The sequence below is a fragment of the Tenrec ecaudatus genome, chromosome 4 (assembly GCF_050624435.1).
Source record: "Tenrec ecaudatus isolate mTenEca1 chromosome 4, mTenEca1.hap1, whole genome shotgun sequence".
Classification (NCBI taxonomy): domain Eukaryota; kingdom Metazoa; phylum Chordata; class Mammalia; order Afrosoricida; family Tenrecidae; genus Tenrec; species Tenrec ecaudatus.
Genome location: NC_134533.1, coordinates 43,697,272 through 43,716,234, shown reverse-complemented (window position 1 = coordinate 43,716,234; position 18,963 = coordinate 43,697,272). Strand labels below are relative to the sequence as shown.

The window sequence follows — 18,963 nt, the reverse complement described above, 5'->3', positions numbered from 1 at the left end:
CCAGAAGGATTGGGGACCATGGCTTCAGGCACACAGAATATACATAGCTTGTTCAAAATCACAGATCAAATGTATATGCCATCCCTTAGTTCTAGGATCAAACTTATCATCGGGAGCACAGTACCATGTGCTGCTTCATTAAGTTTCTAGCTAGGAAATGTTTCTTTAAAATCAAAAGATTATCTCTAAGTTATTCTAGAATACTGAAATAGACTGAATATAAATCCTGGCAGAGAACTGGTCCCAGAAAGGACACTCAATGATTATTTGTATATTTGACTATGAAATTATATGATATTGACCACAGCACCATAGATGACCAAACGTTCAGCTATGTTAGGTTTATTATAGACAGAGCAATTTCTAAATGAAGTAGAATTGAGCAGAGAGGGTTTTTAAAAAGAAAAAAATCATAAGCAAGTTAGATTGAAAACAAAACAAAACAAAAAATTTAAAAACAAAACACCAGAGTTTTGGTCTTAACAACTTTGCTACAAAGTGAAGCAAATTTAGGCACGAAGTATGCCGATGTGCCTTTATATTGTTTGAGCAGTAAGTTATATAAAGTGTTCTTTGGGGACTGGAAAGAGCTAATAATAACAACAGTCGGTGAAATTCATTAAGCATTTACTACTCCAACACTGTACTAAGTACTTTACAGGTATTAAGACGTTTTTTCCTAACACTACCTTGTTAGGAATTCAAGGCCCAGAGGAGTTAAGTAACTCCCTCAAGGTCACAGATGTAAGGGTTGAAGCTGGAATCAAACTCGATCACAGAGCCCACAAATATTGACCCAGATCTTTTGTTCTCATGTGGAAATTTCATGACAGAGAACTATATTCAGCAGGTTTTATATCTCATTCTTATGTAACAAGGCTAAAAATCCATCCTAACCATGCTCTAGCCCAAGTGTTGGGCAATGAAGTCAATGATAACTCCGTCTAAATTAAATGACAGGCTATCCAATTTATTTGGCTTCGCATTCAACTATTCTCAAACTCTACTACATATCGAACACCTGTGGACATTTCTAAATGTAACATAGGTTTAAACTGTATTCCACACTTGATCTTAGCCAAAAGGCTGAGAGGTGATTACACTGTATTCCAAACCAATACGTTTCATGACTTTCACCAGTAAAACGTAGGAATCTGAATGATAGCAAAACAACTCAATTTTGCCCAAGGGCCTCACAGTGTCCTGGGCTAGGACAAGGCTCCATAACCCCTACTGCTTGGGACAGAAATGGTGAGGTCTCCCTGGAGTTTTACGAGAGCGGCCCTGAAGAACAACCAGAGGCTCTGGAGGACTCTGTCTTATTTTAAGAAAGTCACTGCCGGGGGGGGGGGGGGGGGGGGGGGGGGGGGGTTAAAGCCAGAAAAACAAACTGATAGCCCAGGATGTACATTTATACAATATTTTGTTAATAAGACTTTTCATTACTGATAAGTTACTTATTTACTACTTATTTACTACTATTTATTTTCAGTCACTTCACAGCTAGGATGATTTCTAAAAAGTATCCAGTGAGATCAACCTAACACAGAAGCATCCCCTTGCTCCGATTACCCTTTGTGATTACTCTGAGATGCAGGTGAGGACAATGCACAACCCCAGGGCAAAGCACAGGGATGGGCAGGCGGCATGGCATCTCCACGAGGACGTAAGACGTAAGGTTTTCTCTGATTTGGAACTCTTCCTTGTTCATTTTCAATCGAGAACAAGGATTTCCCAGGTGGATTTCACAGAGTGTAAAAGAGGTCTCTCGTAAGGTGCAAAACTAGGGTTAAGGAGAGCCAGGCTCTGATGCACCCATCACTTGTTCAAGTAGAACCAAACTCACTGCCGTGGAGTGCATTCCAACCCTGCAGGGGAGAGTAGGTTGCAGAGACTATAAACGATTACAGGAGCAGAGCGCCTCCTCTTTGTCCTGCGGAGCAGGTGGTAGGCTCAGACCACTGATCTTGCCATCAGCAGCCCAGCACATCACCCACGGGGCCACTAGAGGTCCTTTCAAGTTGAACGGCACTGCCTAGTTGACGTGTTGCAGTTCTGTGTAAGGCACTGTTAGAAAACAAAGCTGCCCTGCATCTTGCTTGCGTTGACATCCAACTTAGACGTTGGTGGACATACATCTTTGTGTTTGATTTTGCCACAAAGGGCTGGGGATGGATCAGGCCCTGGCACTAATCATTTATTGCTTATGCTGACCAGGAGGAGGGCAGGTGAGCAACATGGCTATAGGCTTGGCTTTAAAAGGAAAATCCGTTACCAAGAAGTTGATTCTGATGTAGGTTTCTCAAGGGCTGATTTTTCAGAAGGGGCTCACCAGGGGCCCTGGTGGCGCCGTGGTTACTGACTGGGCTGCTAACCTCAAGGTCAGCAATTCAAAACCACCAGCCATTCAGTGGGAGAGAAACTGGGCTTTTTATTCTGTGGTCTCAGAAACCCCCAAGGGCAGTTCTATCCTGTTCTCTGAGGGCACTACCAATAGGCACTGATTCCACGGCAGAGTTTGGTGTTTCCATTCCTCCGAGGCACCTATGGGTGCCTTGGGAACACCAATATGTCAATTACCTTGAGCATAATTACCATGTGCTCCACCCAGGATCCCCATGGAAACCAAAGTGGAACCCACACCACTTCTAGAGGAACCCACACCACTTTTTCACAAGAATGACAAAAACATTTCATTCTTTGTTGTACCAGGAGGTGAAACATTTCTGAGCTCATGAAGCCAAATTATGCTCTACTCCTATTGGCATATATATGGGATTCATGACCACTACCTACTTATCCCACATATTTCAGTAAACTTACCCCTGACTTTGAAGTGAGGGGAGAACCATTGGATTTTAAAAGTTTCCTTCAAACTTTTAAAATACACTATTAATCATTTTAAGCATGTTAAAGACTAATGTTTAAAATCAAGGTAGGATTTGCTCATTTTTCATTTTCATTTCCTTACATGGCATAAACAAAAAACCAACTTCTTGTAAATGTAAGCATTTTCACAACTTATGTTTCTTTAGGGGGGAAAAAAACCCACAGAGAATATATAAATACTTGTCAAATGAAAGGCACATTCCTAAATACTAAGGGGCCCAAACATACCCTTGTAAGTCAGAGAAAAAAATTCATCGTGAAAATCAGTGGAAAGGAACAGCATCTTTGGTGCAGAAGCTCTCTTTTCTTATGTGGCTTTTCTTTTCACGGAATATCTTCAAATAGCAAAATGTTTAAGGACACTGTCTATCAAGCATTTTCATCCTCTGCATGAGGACACAAAATGATACTTAAAGATCAGGAGAATAAAAAAAGAAGAGATCAACTTCTTAAAGTAAATAAAGTTAGTTCAAAAATGTTACATCCAATAACTGAACATGCAGCATGAGTAGAAAGTTCTAAAATAACTCAGTTTGTTCAACAAACACTCCCTCCTCTTGCCGCACACACCCCTCCCCCACTCTATACCCCCGGAGAGCATAATTATAGCTACGAAGTAGCAACGAAAATAATTTTATGGTTTGGGGTCACCCCAACATGAAGAACCACTGCCCTACAGGCACTGTAAGTGGTTAACTTTTAGCTTTGCTAACAGACAATATTAAAACTCGAGAGCAATATGACAGATCATAAAGGATAAATATTCATAACTATTATCAGTGTGTTAAGCGTCCTGTGGTCGAAACCTGCATTTTAATGACATCTCCATAATACTTAATCTCCAACTGCTTTACAGAAAAGCAAGAGGAGTCCGACGGTGGGGGTGGGGTGGGAGGGGAGCACTTCTGTCCATGTTGTAGATGTTACAGTAGAGAAGGGAAAGGAATGTCACGGGTGTAGAGAAGCCTGCAGAAACCTTGACAGGGCTAGGGAAGGGGTCATTCCTTTGACAGTTTACATTAAAAACCGAGAAACGTTGGAAAACTACTATTGGAAGATTTCATTTTTTTTCCAGAGAGAGAAGGTATTTGTTGAGGAGTGTGCTCAATTCAGCTGTCAAACTCTCTCTTTCAAAAAAAACGTAATGTCAAGAGTTAATTTCTTAAAAACCATGTGCATCGGAATCTGATCCGGATTCCCCCCTCCCCCCACCAGATGTTCTATTCTGTCTGACCCAAAGGAAAATTGCTATTTTTGAAAATCCATGGGGGAAAGTGTAGCACTTTGCAAAGAAATGGGCAAGATGTCTGGGGTTTGCTTCAAGCTGCTGCATATATTTCAGGTAGAAGATTCAAAGGCAAAAATATATGGTTGTCGTCATCAGAATAATATGTGAACTAAAAATAAGAAGCATGCTTATGGTATAATCAATACAACAGAAAAGTACAAACGTACTTTAGAGGTATACCTAAGTCCAAACGCCCATTTAAATATACAGCTTTCCTAAAAGGGTTTCAGCCTCTGCTTAAACATCTATAAGAAATTGACTATATTCCAAAGAAGTCTCTCTTTTTGGGGAGTAGGTTGTAAATTTCTCTAATCAAGTGCCTAGTATGTAGTAAGCATTCAATGTTTGCATAATTAAATTAAACAAAAAGTCTTTCAGATACTATCTCCAAAATGCAAAAACTAAATCCACTGTCACTGAGTGGATTCCAACTCACAGAGTTGGAACTGGGAGAACTGCTCCTTACGGTTTCCAGCACTAAATCTTTACAGGAGCACATGGACATGTTTCTCCCAAGGAGCCAGTTGATGGGTTTGAACTGCCAGTCACGTTTAGCACATCAAACTCAACCAAGCTCACGGACTCACAGCGATCCTAGGGTAGAACCGCCACTGTGGAATTCCAAGACTGTGTGGACCCGTAAGGGATGAGAAAGCTTTGCCTATTTCCTGCAGAGGGGCCGGTAGGTTTGATCCACCAGCCTTGTGATTAGCAGTCCAACTCATAACCCACTATGCCAACAGAGCGCCTTCGTATTCTACATACAACACTTTTATGATATCGCTGTGTCCAGATCTGCTCTCTGTTGCTGTTAGCTGCTGGGGAGTTGGTTCCCACTACAAGTGGCCCTATGTCCAGCAGCAGCCCATACCACTGGTCCTATGCCATCCTCACAGTTGTTCCTATATTTGAGCCCATGATTACAGCCACGGTGTCAATCTATCCTGTCAAAAATCTTCCTCTTTTCTGCTCTCCTCTCTACTTTAAAAAGGAAGCTGTGCGTTCCCAGGGACTGGTCTTCCCTGAGAACATGTCCAAAGTACATGAAACTCAGTCTTACCATCCTTGCTTCTCATGAGCATTCCGGCTGGACTTCTTCCAAGACAGATGTGCTTGCTCTTTGGGCAGACCATACTACTTTCAGTATTCTTTACCAACCCTGTAACTCAAAAGCTCTTCAGTCTTCCTTATTCAACGTCCAACTTTCATATGATAGGAGGCAAATGAAAATACCTGCTGATTGAAAATACAGACCTGCTTTCACACCGCCATCAAGTCAACGCCGGTTCCTAACAACCCTGTCTGACAGGGTAGAACTGCCCTATAGACAGTCGCATCTGTCTCTCATGCAGCTGCTGGTGGTTTAGAACTGATGACCTTGTGGTTAGCAGCCCAACTTGTAACCACTGTACCACTAGACAACATAAAGAAACCTTCCTCAAGCTAATGGTGCTTCAAGCTTTTGACTGCCATCCTCTAAACAAACACATAAACACACAAATGCATACACCTGTGTGCCCACTAAGGTTTTCGAGGCGGGCAGCCTGCCTTCAAGGTTGCCTCTGGGTGGGCTCACGCCAGCCAGTTTTCATGTAGCACAACCATTCGCACCTCCTCAGAACGCCTCTCTGCTGAATAAATATATGAAAGGCACATCACACATATCACCACTCTAACTTGCCCCTCCAGTGCCCCCGTGCCCCCACACCGCTGCACATTGGGCATTAACAATTAGTTGGAACATATTTTTCTCATGAACTCTTCTCCACCCAGCATCTCAAGTAGCGGTTAGAGATGCCATGCGAGAGAAAGGCCTCTTGCTATCACAGCCCAAGTTTGCTTTCCCCCAAATCATCCCATGCATGTATTTCAGCCACTTTTCCCTTCAAATCATTTCAAATGCTTTATCTATCCTGGTCACAATCATCTGAATCTAGTCCAACTTGTCTGATGTGACTAAGCAACCGATTTTAGTCCCTTGAGCTGAAGATAATATTCCAGCTATCACTCGCAGGCAGTTCGAGATTACTACTGAGTCCCATTCCTAAATCCATCTTTATAGCAAAACTGTAAGTCAGAACAGTTAGGTATGGTTCATATCTAAAACCAATTAAAGCCAACTGTTTGTCTTAGTATACAAGGAGGCTTCAGAAAGTTTTCAAAGAAAATTCCCTTGTCTCTTAGTTCCATTTTTCCATGAACCTTTTGAAGCCCCCACTTACAGTATATAGCAGCAGTTCTCAACCGGTGGGGGCCAAATGACCCTTTCACAGGAGTTGCCCAATTCATAACAGGAGCAAAATGACAGTGATGAAGTAGCAACGAAAATAATGTGATGGGTGGGAAGTCACCACCACATGAGGAACGGTATGAAAGGGTCGCGACATTAGGAAGGCTGAGAACCGCTGGTCTATAATGTACATCCAGATACTCCAAAAACATATTTTACATAACAACACAGTAATACTATTTTTTCAAACTTGTCATTGTGAATGGAGTGAAAGTTCAGAGGCAAATTAGCTCTCTCTGCAGTAACCTACAGAGCCATTATTGCCCGTCAGGGATCAGAACGCCCAGCAGGTCACTTCACTTCTTGCACCTCCTGCGTTTGAGTTCGGTTCCTCCTTTCCTAGCCCTTCTGAACTCTGTCCTTGAGTAAAAGCTGCTCTTTTGATCTCAAATGGTTGATTATTCTAAGGTGCACATACCTTACTAGTGTGATTGTTCCCCTATAGACGTCTTATTTTTTTGACTGAAAATTGGGCTTGGAAGTGAATTCATTGCACACTTGCAAAGTGACTAAGGTCCAAAGTCTCAGGTAGTCTCTATCCACCAGTAATAAAAAAGCTTTTGATGTGCATCATAAAATAGTGCTCAATTACAAACAACTATAGGAGTAGGTTGGTGCCCTGGTGGTGCTACGGGATAAACGTTGGACTGCTAACCTCAAGGTCCACGGTTCAAGCCGACTAGCTGCTCGGAGGGAGCCAGGCGCGGGTCTCTGCTCCTGCAAAGATTGCTAGCCGTGGAAGTCCTAGACAGCACTGCTATGGGTCAGACCCAACTCAGAGGGAGTCGGCCGGGGCTGGGGGTACAAATATGGGCCTCACCTTCTTAATGCAATAGGCATTATGGGGTTTGCTCATAGCTATGAATGGCTATAAATTGAATGTTCATAGCCTTAGGCCTGCTTTGCTTAAAAAGTGGGGGGCAAAAGGAAGTATTAACTTGTCAGTTATGTATGTATCTCTTCCTCTTTGGTTAAAGAGCCCTGTTGGTGCCGTAGGTTAGGCACTGGGCTTCTAAGTGCAAGATCAGCAGTTCAAAACCACCAGCAGCTCTGTGGGAGAGAGATGAGGCTTTCTTCTTCCTGTAGAGAGTTACAATACAGTCTCAGAAACCCACGGGCCAGTTCTACCTTGTCCTTAAAAAGTCACTATACGCCAGAATTGAATGGATGGCAGTAAGTTTGGATTTTTTAATTTATTTTTATTAATAAATCTTTTTATTGGGGCTCATACAACTCTTATCACAATCTGTACATACATCAATTGAGCAAAGCACCCTTATACATTCGTTGGACTCGTCATTCTCAAAATTCACCTTCCACTTGGGTTCCTGGAATCAGCTCGGTTTAAGTTTGGATTTTAGAATCTTCCATAGCTTGATTAATATCTCCTAAGCTCAACACTGGGGTCCCCTGTCTGGTACAATCAGTTAGTAGACTCGGCTACTAGCCCAAGGGTTAAAGGTCCAGTTCTACCCCGAGGCACCTCAGAAGAAAGGCCTGGCAATCCATTTCCAAATATCACCCACGGAAAACCCGTTCTAGTCTGAAACACGGAAAACCAGTTCTAGTCTGACACACGTGTGGTACCATGAGTTAGAACTGAGTCACACCACTCATCAGTACTGAACTTTACCCCAAACACACAGTTTTCCTTTCGTTACACTGCTGGTCATTCCTGTCCCTATGGTAACCTACTTATTTTTTAATGGATTTATTTGTATTGTTGGGTCGAGTCATAAGGTTTTACCTTTCAGTATATGTAAATGATGTGGATTCTGTCATTCAGCAGAATGACAGGTCTGCTGGCTTCCTATATCATTATGAGGAGCATCATCTGTACCTTCAGACACATCATCGGCAGGCACGCGGGTGCTGGATTTACTCTCACCGTGTTGCTTAAGAGAGAACTCCTTTGAGAGTCGGGGCTAGGGATGTGGCCTGGGTCTCCCTCCCACAGGAGGACTGAGCAATTTCTCAATCTTCAGATTCTGCCTGATGGAAAAGAAATTTGTTTGTGTGTCCAACAGCCCCCCCCCCCCATTTCAAGAAATCAGTGCACACGCGAGGAGCTGTCTTCAGTGTGGGCACAGTTTCTGCTTTCAAACACGCAGCAAGGCAGGAAGAAAGCATCTAAACACACAGCAGCTGCGGAGGACTGCGCCTCCCCACACCCTGACTGCTTACACTAACCTTCATAGGCAAAACTACCGTACACTGAACAGCTCTCTACCTCGATAGACCTATGTCTGTTTTCTCAGCCATTTTCCGCCCTGGGGGATGGAGCCCCTCCATGCTCCACCCCCTAAAAAACCCCACAAACATTTTCTACGTTTGATTAAGGCCATGATATGCAGATAATACAATGACTTTCTGGTCATCAGGCTAGCATGGAAATTGGCACAAATTCTAAAATCCCTGAAGCGCCGGCATCTAAAATTTTGAAAACGCGTTAAAGAAAATCCATCAGAAAGTTTATGGTTCCTGTCTAACTCAGCTGTAACATTTCCTATGATCCAAACAGTCAAATTTATGAGTGAATCAAATTATGCCAATACATTTTTACTTCAGTCAACTAAATGACATTTACACTACGCAAGGGAAAAAGATAAATATGACTGATGTTATGGTTCCTCTTCCCTACTTTGGTCTCTTACAGGAAAGCGAATTTTGTAGATAATTATAAAGTTTCTTCATTGTCTACATTACCACTCAGCATCGAAAGCAACTATTTATCCATTCATTTGTTTATTTACTGTTTATTCAAAAACACTTTCCAAGTGTCTGCTCCGTTGTCAGCCCTGTTCTGCAAGTAACTGTGGGGGCACGCAAAAATGAATTAAACACCAATTTTGACATTAAAGAATTTTGAAGCAATCTACAATAACTGGTTCCTGGTTCCATTGCTCTTTGTGCTGTCTCTGATATATGCACCTTTATCTATATAAGCCTGAAGGAGCCCTAGTGTCACAGAGATTAAACACTTGACTACTGCCCAAAAAGTCTGGTTCAACCCACCCAGCTCCACGGCAGGCGAAAGATATGGCAGTGTGTTTCCTTAAAGATGGGAGCATTGGAAGGCCGAGGAGGCAGCTTTCATCTGTCCTTTGCGGTGGGTTTTCTGGGGTGGGTTTGGTGGGGGTGTTTATAAGAATGCTCCTTAGAGCCTGGATCTCAAGACTTCGTCTCATGTACTTTGGACAAGTGGTCAGAAGTGACCGGTTCCTGGAGACGAGCATCATGCCTGGTAAAATAGAGGGACAGTGCAGAGGAGCAGGACCCTGAAATAGATGGGTCGACACAGTGGCTGCAACATTGGGCTCAGACGCAGGAACCATTGATAGGACAGCGAAGGATTGGGCGATGCTTCATTCTATGGGGCAGAGGGCTGCTAGGGGTTGGAGCCGACTCAATGAGCTCAAACATACGAATGTTTGTGAGGCTAGCAGAGGACCGGGCAGTGTTTTGTTCTGTTGTACATTAGGCTCACTGAGTCAGAACCAACTCGACAACACCGAACATCATCACCATCAAAGGTTGAGGCAATCCTTCTAACTTCCTTCTCCTGTTTTATGTTTCCCTTTACATTTTTTGTATTTAAGATCCCGCTACATATCTGACCCTTTATTTTCTTCTTGCATCTTCTCAAATCAGTAAAGTTAAATTAGATTACAGATCAAAAACATTCTTAAAGATCCCCCTCTTCAATATATTTGGTCTCATTATGTCACAGAAAGTGCCATGATTTGTCTATGGCAAATGGTAAAGTCGGATCCTTTGTACTATATGCTTCAGTAGATAATGCTGAAAAGAGTAAGTGTGAAAAAGGAGGTCAGCCCTTGGTTCCCAGTAGGCTATTTTATTTGTGGCTACTACAGTACAATGCAAAACAAACATAACTTAGAACTTCGTGTATGCATCTAGTGTTTATATATAAGCATGGTATCTGCTCTGGAGCCCTGTGGCATCAGGGTTACCTGTTGTGCTGCTGACCACAAGATCAACAGTTTGAAACCACCAGCTACTCTAAGGGAGAAAGATGGGGCTTTCTACTTCCATAAAGAGTTACCATCTCAGAAACTCACAGGCGCAGTTCTACTCTGTCCTAGAGTGTTGCTAGGAGTCGACATAGACTCAAGAGCAGTGATTTTGTTTTTTTATGGTATCTGTTTATTTTAAAATCTCATCTACAATCCAATATGCATTCAGCTCTCCCAAGCCATCCTGCACACTCACAGAAAACCCCACCACCATTTACTAAGTCCTGCTTATAGTGACCCTAAAGAACAGAGCACAACTGCCCCCCATAAACCCAAAACCAGACCTACTGGCTTCAACTTCTAATTCATTGTGACGATGTAGGGTTTCTGAGAGGGTAAATCTTTATGGGAGCAGACAGCCCCGTTTTTCTTCCAAGGGAACAGCTAGTGTGTTTGAACTTCAGAACTAGTCCAAATGCTTGCCCAACGGCATCACCAGGGCCCCTTTGAATTAGCCCATATCAACCAAACCCACTGCCCTGAGTCAATCATGACCCACACCAACCCTATAAAACAGAGTAGGTCTAAGGCTGTAAGGTTTATGGTGTAAACCTTTACAGGAGCAGAAAGGGTCCTTTTTCTCGAGAAGAGCCATCTGATGGTTTGCAACTGCTGACTTGGTAGTCAGCGGCCCAAGCAGAACCCACTACCCCACCAGGAGGCCTGGAATGGCCCCATAAGGTGTTGTCAGTGTTTACAGAAGCCACCAGGGGCTGGTAGGGGCAAACCCCTGACAGTTTGGTTAGCCGCCAAATACCTTAATGACTGGGTCAACAAGGCTCCTCCATACACACCTGCTGATTCTGAACAAGGTAGCAAAGAAATCCTTGTAAACTACAACCTCGGGGAAAGGTGCCCTTGCCGTGTGATGGGTGAGCACTGTGCTAAGGAAGAGCAGCAACGTGAAGCCATAGCGAGAAGACACTTGTGGCAGTCTGCTTCTGTGGCAGTTACAGCTCTGGGTTCTACTCCGCCTCACAGGGCCAGTAAACAACAGAACTGACTGACAGCAAATGGGTTTTGCAGGTAACCTCGGAGAAAGGGCTTCAGGCGGCAAGTCAGTCTGGCTGGTAAAGCTGCAGCAAGTGTGCCCCCCCAGATGGCACTTTGACTTTAACTTTTGGGGGGTCCTTAAAGTCCTTGGAATTACACACTTCTTTGAGTTTCCGTGACATCAAGCTTGATTTCATTCACGAGCCTTGTACTGAAATGCTAAGTTGCTGGTCCAGGCTTCTTTGGAACTGGCTGATTTTTAGTTAAGTGGTTTTTAAGTGCAATACGATTTTATACTTCCTGGCTATCATGTCTTTAACTTCAGAAACCCTTCTTTGCTGGCCCTCATCCCCGCCCCCAAAATGCAAAGGCATGTGACAAACACAGAAGGGTCGTCATAAAGTCCCAGTCAGACCAAAGGAGCCAAGATGAAAGCACATTTAAGAGCGACTAGGTTCTGCAAGCTTTCACAATCAGGATATTACTACCATGGCAACCCATGAAAAGTTCTTTCAAGTGAACCTTTGGGAAAAGCTACATAACAGTATGCTCCGGCCTCGCTGAAAATAAACTTTTACTTTATTATGGCTGTCACTGACGTTTGTAAATTTACACTGCTTCCCTAGCCCACCCCCACCAACTCACTGCAGACACACACACACACACACACACACACACACACACGCCTTGCAGCTCCCCTCCCCCAACTTAGCTAAAAAAAACCCACCCTCCAACTCCATCTGGGGCTGAGACCCTCCACACTGAGCTTCTAGAACACTTGGTTTGTTTTGTCTCACCACTCCCACTGTGTTTGTACTGCAAACTTGAATATTTAGATTTCATCGAAAGCTTTCATTCTCTGTATCGGATCTGATACTCAAGATTTTCTGCAGAAATGAGAATATGTTACTGCTTCCCTTCAAGAACACACCCATTGACCACTCGTTCCCCAAATGAGGAGCCCTGGTGGCAGTTGGAAATCACCAGGTGTTCTGCAGAAGAAAAACCACCAGCGACCCTATGGGGCCAAGACAGGGCTTTCTGCTCCCTTAAACAGTTACGATCTCGGAAGCTCACAGAGGCGGTGCTAGCCTGTCCCACAGGGTCGCAATGAGTCAGTATTGACTTGATGGCAGTGAATTTGGCTTGTTTTTTTGCCCCCAAGCGACTTTTAAGACAATATGTTCCTTAGCACCACTGTGTTTGCATCTGTCCTCAATACTGAACCCATAAATCCAATCATCGGACCCATGGCACGTCTAAGGCAGAAGTGGCAATATTCTGTAAAGCCAGAGATGCATTTAAGTACGAAATGATTGGGGATAAAAGAATCCTATTCCTTTAAGTGGCAGTTTAAGGGGATTTTCAGGACACATATGTCTAAGTTTAAAGCTATCAAAGCCTCCCTCGGTTTCCTAGGGTTAAATCCAACATGCAAATGCCATGGGATTTCATGTGCCCCATCATCCATTGCTGAAAGCTACTCCTCACTGACCTGGGTGTGTGGATTCAGAGGCTAACCACCCACAGGTTTGCTCATTCCCTTTTGAAGCACATCTGTGCGTGTGTTTCATCCTAATAAAATTGATCACAACTCAACTTCATGTGACTCTTGTTCAAACTATTTCTTCCTCCACTGAACAGCCAGCATTTTCAACCAAAGAATTCTCCTGAATTCTCTCCCCTGATTCCTCTTTAAAATGCAATTCACAGCTTGAGATCACAGAGCCTGCCAGGGGCTGAACGGTTGCACTAGATGGCTGAGAGTCCTTCAATTAGGCAGCAATTTTGCAATTAGTGGAAACGGAGTGCTCCATAACAATTGTTTGAAAACAAGTCAGGACAAGTTAGCAATTACCCCATTAAAGGGACAGATTTGCTCGCTTTGGGCTAGGCTAGCCCCTCAAGCACACTGAAATCTTCTCCGGGCATGCAGGTGAAAACCCCTGTATTCGTCATTAAAAACCAAACTCAGGCCACCCTAAGTGGGAGTTCTTTTTTCTTTCGTCTCTTTCTTAAGCAGCTTTCTTGAAACACCGTCCACGTGTCATACGATTCACCCACAGAAAGCATACAATTCAAGGGCTCTGAGGACATTCACAGATGGGGGCAGTCATCACCACAATCCATCCTGGAACATTCTCATCACCCCCAAAGGAGGCGTCCTATGTGCCTCCCACTTTAAAAGCTGCTCAGGATATAGCTATCCTCAATGCTCGTGCTCCTGGTTTCATCCAAGTCTAAAATCGCTCTTTGCTTTGCTCTGAGACTAAGCTCCTAAAGCCTTCCAAGGTTAATGGACGACTTTTAACCATTTTGCTTAGTACACTAAGTCTAAGACAGAGACCCAACGTGGCTAGCTGGGTGGCACACAGTTTCACTACCTGGTTATGGAGGGGGTGGGGTGAGTGAGAGTGAGTGAGTGAGTGAGAGTGAGTGAGTATGAGTGAGTGAGTGAGTGAGAATGAGTGAGTAAGTGAGAATGAGTGAGTGAGAATGAATGAGTGAATGAGTGAGTTGAGTAAGCGGGTGAGTGAAAGAGAGAGAGGGAGTGGGTGAGCGAGTGAAAGAGAGAGAGGGGATATTTACAGAAGGCTTTAAAGATGAAGGGGGAAAGGGGGAATGTAAACAAACTCTGCTATACCATTAGGTGGGCGGGCTCAGCTTGCTCATGTGTAGAGCTACAAACCTAAGCTATTTATGTTAGAAAGATTATCAATCACTCTCAATTTGACTATTGAAAAGCTGGAGCGTTTAACAATTCCAGGAAGAAGGAACTGGATTATATTCTAATGGTGCCTCTATTAAAATAAAAAAGGCAGAGACTGGGCCAGAATTTCAGAAATCTGCATGATCCACAGGACTTCCTCCCCTCTCCTCATTTAAAATGCACCTTCAGCAAACACCCAGAGCCACTACTTTAGCCTTTGTAAGAGTCAGGCAATTCGTTCCCACGGCATGAAAATGAATCGCTTGGGGTGATCAGCGCATTCTAGGCAAGTGGTTGTCGTTTTTTTTGCAAGTAAAAGTTACAACCGTTGAAAAGGACATTCTAAAAGAGGTGTTCTAGCTGCTTGACTTTCTAGATATTCATATCTGAATGCAGTACTATCCATTTCAACATGAAAATAGCCTTACACATTACTTTTAAACAACCATGAGTTCCAGGAACTAATAACAGCTTTGAATGGAGTATGAAAGATTCTAAAGGTATGTGAGAAATTACTGCTGTTTTGCTTTAAAAGAAAAAAGAAGTGATGTCTGAGTGTGTCCGCAATGTTCTAAGGCTTCAAAACATGTACGAAAGCCTTGTTTATCTGGAAATAATTTCTTCCGGCTTATATCATTTATAAATAGAGAATATGCTGTAATAACTTAAAATAGCTCTATATACATAGTGCTTCTGGTGTCATACCACTGATTACTGGTCTATATTTGCCGCTATTTATCACATTTTGGAAAATAAAGTTGAAGAAAGACAACTTTATAGCCCTGGAATTCCAGTCATGGTAACCAACGTGCTTTGAATTCCAGTAGATGTTATGGTTATATTTCAACAAGTGTCTCTTTCCTTTCTCTTACCTCTGTTACACCAGAGGTAAACTTACAAAAGGAAAAAAAAAAATCTCTCAAGCAAAGTACTTGAGAATTCGGGAACCAGAGGTGGTTCTGGCTCCAAAGGGTTGCCTTTTCCCAGTGCCAGCACTTTCTACTTTAATTTCCTACCCAACGTCGTGTGATCTAGTCTGTGCAAAAGCCTGGGGCCCCACGTGTCACAATCTCCATGTGAAGTACACATGGAGCCCCTGAGCAGCCTAATTAAATCTATAAGTAGTCCTTAACAAAAAATGTAAAACCAACTTCAAAAGGTAAGAGCAACATGTTGTTTGAACTTGTTAACAAACTCATATAAAACACGTATTTTGGATAAAAATAAAGGGGCCATTTTCCAAAAAGTTGATCCAGTTTGGGGGAGGGGTTTCATTTAATACCATGTGTAACTACTTATCAACATTCTTAGCTATATATTGCTATTCCTTCGCAGAGATCTGTACGAGGCAGATTACTAAATGCTCAGGAAATATATTTTTTAAAAATTTAGATATTATATGTAATATATTATAGATACATATAGCTTCTGGCCCAGAAAATCCTTGCATTCTTGTCAGAAAAATCTTCACTGGGGGCTGCTGGTACTGAGAAGTGAGTTCAAGACGCCTCTGAACGCACTGCCTTCGAGTGGACTCCAGCTCAAAATGCCCAGAGGACCCTGAATTAGATGCAGGTGGCATCTTACCCACTAGATAGCATTCTCAGAGTGGCCTGGCAGAGCACCTGAGGAACACTGGGTTTTGTCACCAAAGTAGCGCCAAGAGTCAATATCCGTCGCGACTCATTTGCCCCAGGGAGCAGGATGCACAAGGATCATTCAACAAGTCCTTCTGACAACTCCCAAGGGGACCCCGCAAAGCCGGTCCTGACTGCTCCCCCACCCCAGAGCTGTGCCTGGCCGCTGGGCCGGCAGAGGGCACCCTCCACCTTCCCCAGCGCGGCTCTCCCCGCCTCTGCGCCCGGACCCGCCCCCGCCCCCCCTCCCCGCATCCCTCCCGGGAGCCCCAGCTCCCCGGCTCTCGGCCCCCAACGCGCAAACACTACATCCCAGCCAGGCGACTCCAGGTCACCCTGCAGCCGAAGGTCTCTCCTCTTGAGGGTATCCTGGTCTGCAACTCTCGCCTACCCCTCCGCGTCCGGAGGCTGGCGACTCAGAGACCCTCAGTACCACGGAACGAAACCCAGCCCGGTCCGGCCCATTCTCACGCCTTTGCTGGGGGAGCCTATTGTTTCAGCCACGGTGTCATTCCGTCAGCTCGCAAGAGCTTCCTCTTTTTTCTCGGACTCCCTCGGTGACTTGCTTCCCAGAGCAGCTTACGCACCCATTTTTGTCCCCGTCCCCCCCCCCCCCGGCTCAGCATCCCCGAGATCTACCAAGTTAGGCCCCCTGGCCCCCTCCCACCCCCCACCCCTCTAAGGCAAAACTTTTAGGTCTCTGGAAGGTGCCCAAGGGCGGGGCGCGGGCTGAAAGAACGGGAGAGCCAGGCCAGCCTCTGAGTCCCACATGCCCAAGTTTTCCAAGCTACTTCAGCCCTGGACTTGTAAGTCCGCTGCAGTCTCAACTCCAGGGAAACAGGTGATCGTCTACGTCTGGGCTCGCGTCCCGGGGTCCAGGGTGCGCGCTGAGGGCGCAGAGGGGTCCCGAACTCGGCGTGGGGACCTCCCAGTTCGAGGGAAGGCGCCCCATGCCCGCCTCGCCGCACTCACCTCCGTCGGAGTTCCCGACACCCAGAGCCCTGACCCCGTGGGCCCCTTCCAGCTCGGGGAGGCTGTAGGGGAGTGGCGGGGCTCCCTTTCGCAGCAGTCTCCCCTTCTCCTCCTCGCCCCCTGCCAGGACGGGCTTCCCGGGGTCGCTCTCCCTCTGCGTCACGGCCGCCCCTGATTCGTGGGGTTGGGGCACGATCCCCTAGGAGCAATTCCAAAGCGCTTCTCCCGGAAGGGAGGACAGAAGGCGTGCTGGCCCGCCAACTTTCGCCCGCCGCAAGCCCCGCACCCGGTTCCCGCCTACCTCGGGGTCCACACAAAGCTCACGGGTCCCCAGCGCTGGGGTCACATCGTCGTCCCGCTCCTGGCCCCTGCGCCCAGCCCCCGTCCCGGTGCCGCTCCCGCCGGTCCCGCAGCCGCTGGAGTCCGAGCGTCTGCTAGCAGCTTCCCGGAGGGGCGGCGGGGGACGCCACGGGCAGGCTCCACGGCCCCGCCCGGGATCCCGCGGCGCCACCGGGTGCGGGACAGCGCGCGCGCGGCTGCGCCCGGGCGCGGCGGCGGCGGCGGGGACCAGAGCTCCGGCCTGCGCCCAGCACTCGGGTCGGACATTATTTAGCTCTTCGGTTGCGCTTCGATTGGTCCAACGGCGCCGCCCCCCTCTCCCCTCCCGGATCCCCCGCGCCCCCGGTACCCTTGCGTGGCGGCCGCTTAAAGGGAACGCCGCGCTTTTTCCCCGGCGCGTCTCTGCCCCCGGGGCCAGCGCCGCGCGCCGCCCTCCCCAGCCGCAGCCCCGCCGGGACCCGCGACGGCGCCCGACGGGCTCGAGCGCGCGCCCAGGGCGGCTCGGCCGGACCCCAGCCGCGCGCCGGCCCCGGGGGGCGACGAGGAGCCCCGGTCCGGGGGAAGCCCGCGCCCCAGGCGGCCACCCGTGCCAATCCGACGCCCTCCCCCCCAGCAGGCCGCCCCCCCAAGTTCCGCCGGAGAGGGCGCGCGTTTCCCGGGCCGCGGGCACCCCTTCCCGCACCTTCCCTCCCCACGGAGCCCGGCAGCCGCGAACACAATGAAATTGCGGGGAGCCCGGGGGCCGCGGGGTCCCCCCGCCGCCGCCGCCACGCCGGCTTCCAGCGAGAGCGCGCGCGGACCTCTCCGAGGGCTGCCTGCTAGGGATCCCGTCGAGACCATCACGGCGTGCTCTATTAATGAGCGCCCCCCGGAGAACGTCCCGCCAAGTTCCTCGTCGCCCAGCCCGGCGGCCGAGGCAATGACCGAGCTCCCCGCAAGCCGCGTGCTGCTAGCCGGCCGGCCGGCCCGAGACCGTGGGCGAGAAAGAACGCGAACCCACCTTCTCAGCCACTACTTGTCAAAAGTACACATCAAGACAGCTGCTGCGGGGAGACTTCGGCCCCAAAACTCTCAGACTTGCTCTCTCCCTCTGGTTCTCCCTCTCTCCACGCTCCCTTCGTTGGAAAAGAAGGGGCGGCGGGGTGGGCTGGGGGGTGAGTCTTGGGTGCCCAGTAGGTAGTCCTTCTGTTCCGCCGCAAAGAAGTTAAATTATTGATCGTGGCAATGGCATGGCGGAGGGAACGCTCGCACCCGCGGGGCGCGGAGCTCCATCTGATCTGGGCTGAGGCGGGGAGATCTCACGCCCGCCCGCCGGGGGCGAGGCAGCGGGCAGCCCTCGGCGCGGTGAATGGGGAAGTGGGGGGAGTCCGCGAGAGGGCTCCGCGGTGTCTTGACGCGCGCTGTCATATGATACCTCCGCTGCCTCGAAATAGACACTCGAGTGCACGAATTACCAGAATCAAAATTCAGCGCATTTAAAATGATACATCTTTTATTAGAAGAGTTCCGTTCCAGGGCATCGCATGCTTTTGCAGATGTTTGCTCTTCCAGCCTTAGCAAACACAACACACGTACGCCAATGCTTTTAATAACGAACCTGGGCGGCGAAAAATATAGATAAATAAATACAAAAGCCTTCGGTCTTCACCGGAGTCGGGGAGGAGCAGCTGGTTTGGTTCACCAGGGTCCTCCCCCGCTCTGCCGCCACCCCCGCCCCCGCCCCTCCACCTAACGGTTAACAGGGAGCAAATGGTCTTTTAGTCAAGGCCCCAAGAGAAAACTTAAATGGCGCGGGTCCAGCGGATCAT

At 47.1% G+C, this 18,963-nt stretch overlaps 1 protein-coding gene across 3 annotated transcripts in view; it reads right to left on the bottom strand.

Moving 5' to 3' along the window:
* Positions 1–18,505, bottom strand: part of BDNF (brain derived neurotrophic factor) — a 41,875-nt gene extending 23,370 nt beyond the window's left edge. Inside the window, exon 1 of one of the 3 annotated variants that reach the window (XM_075545961.1) lies at positions 18,156–18,505. The gene's annotated coding sequence lies outside the window, so the exon portion shown is untranslated. Of the gene's footprint in view, positions 1–16,816; positions 16,968–17,117; positions 17,404–18,155 lie in introns of those variants that run through there. The other 2 variants (XM_075545963.1, XM_075545962.1) reach the window with 2 other exon arrangements.
* Between the last annotated feature and the right edge of the window lie 458 nt (positions 18,506–18,963).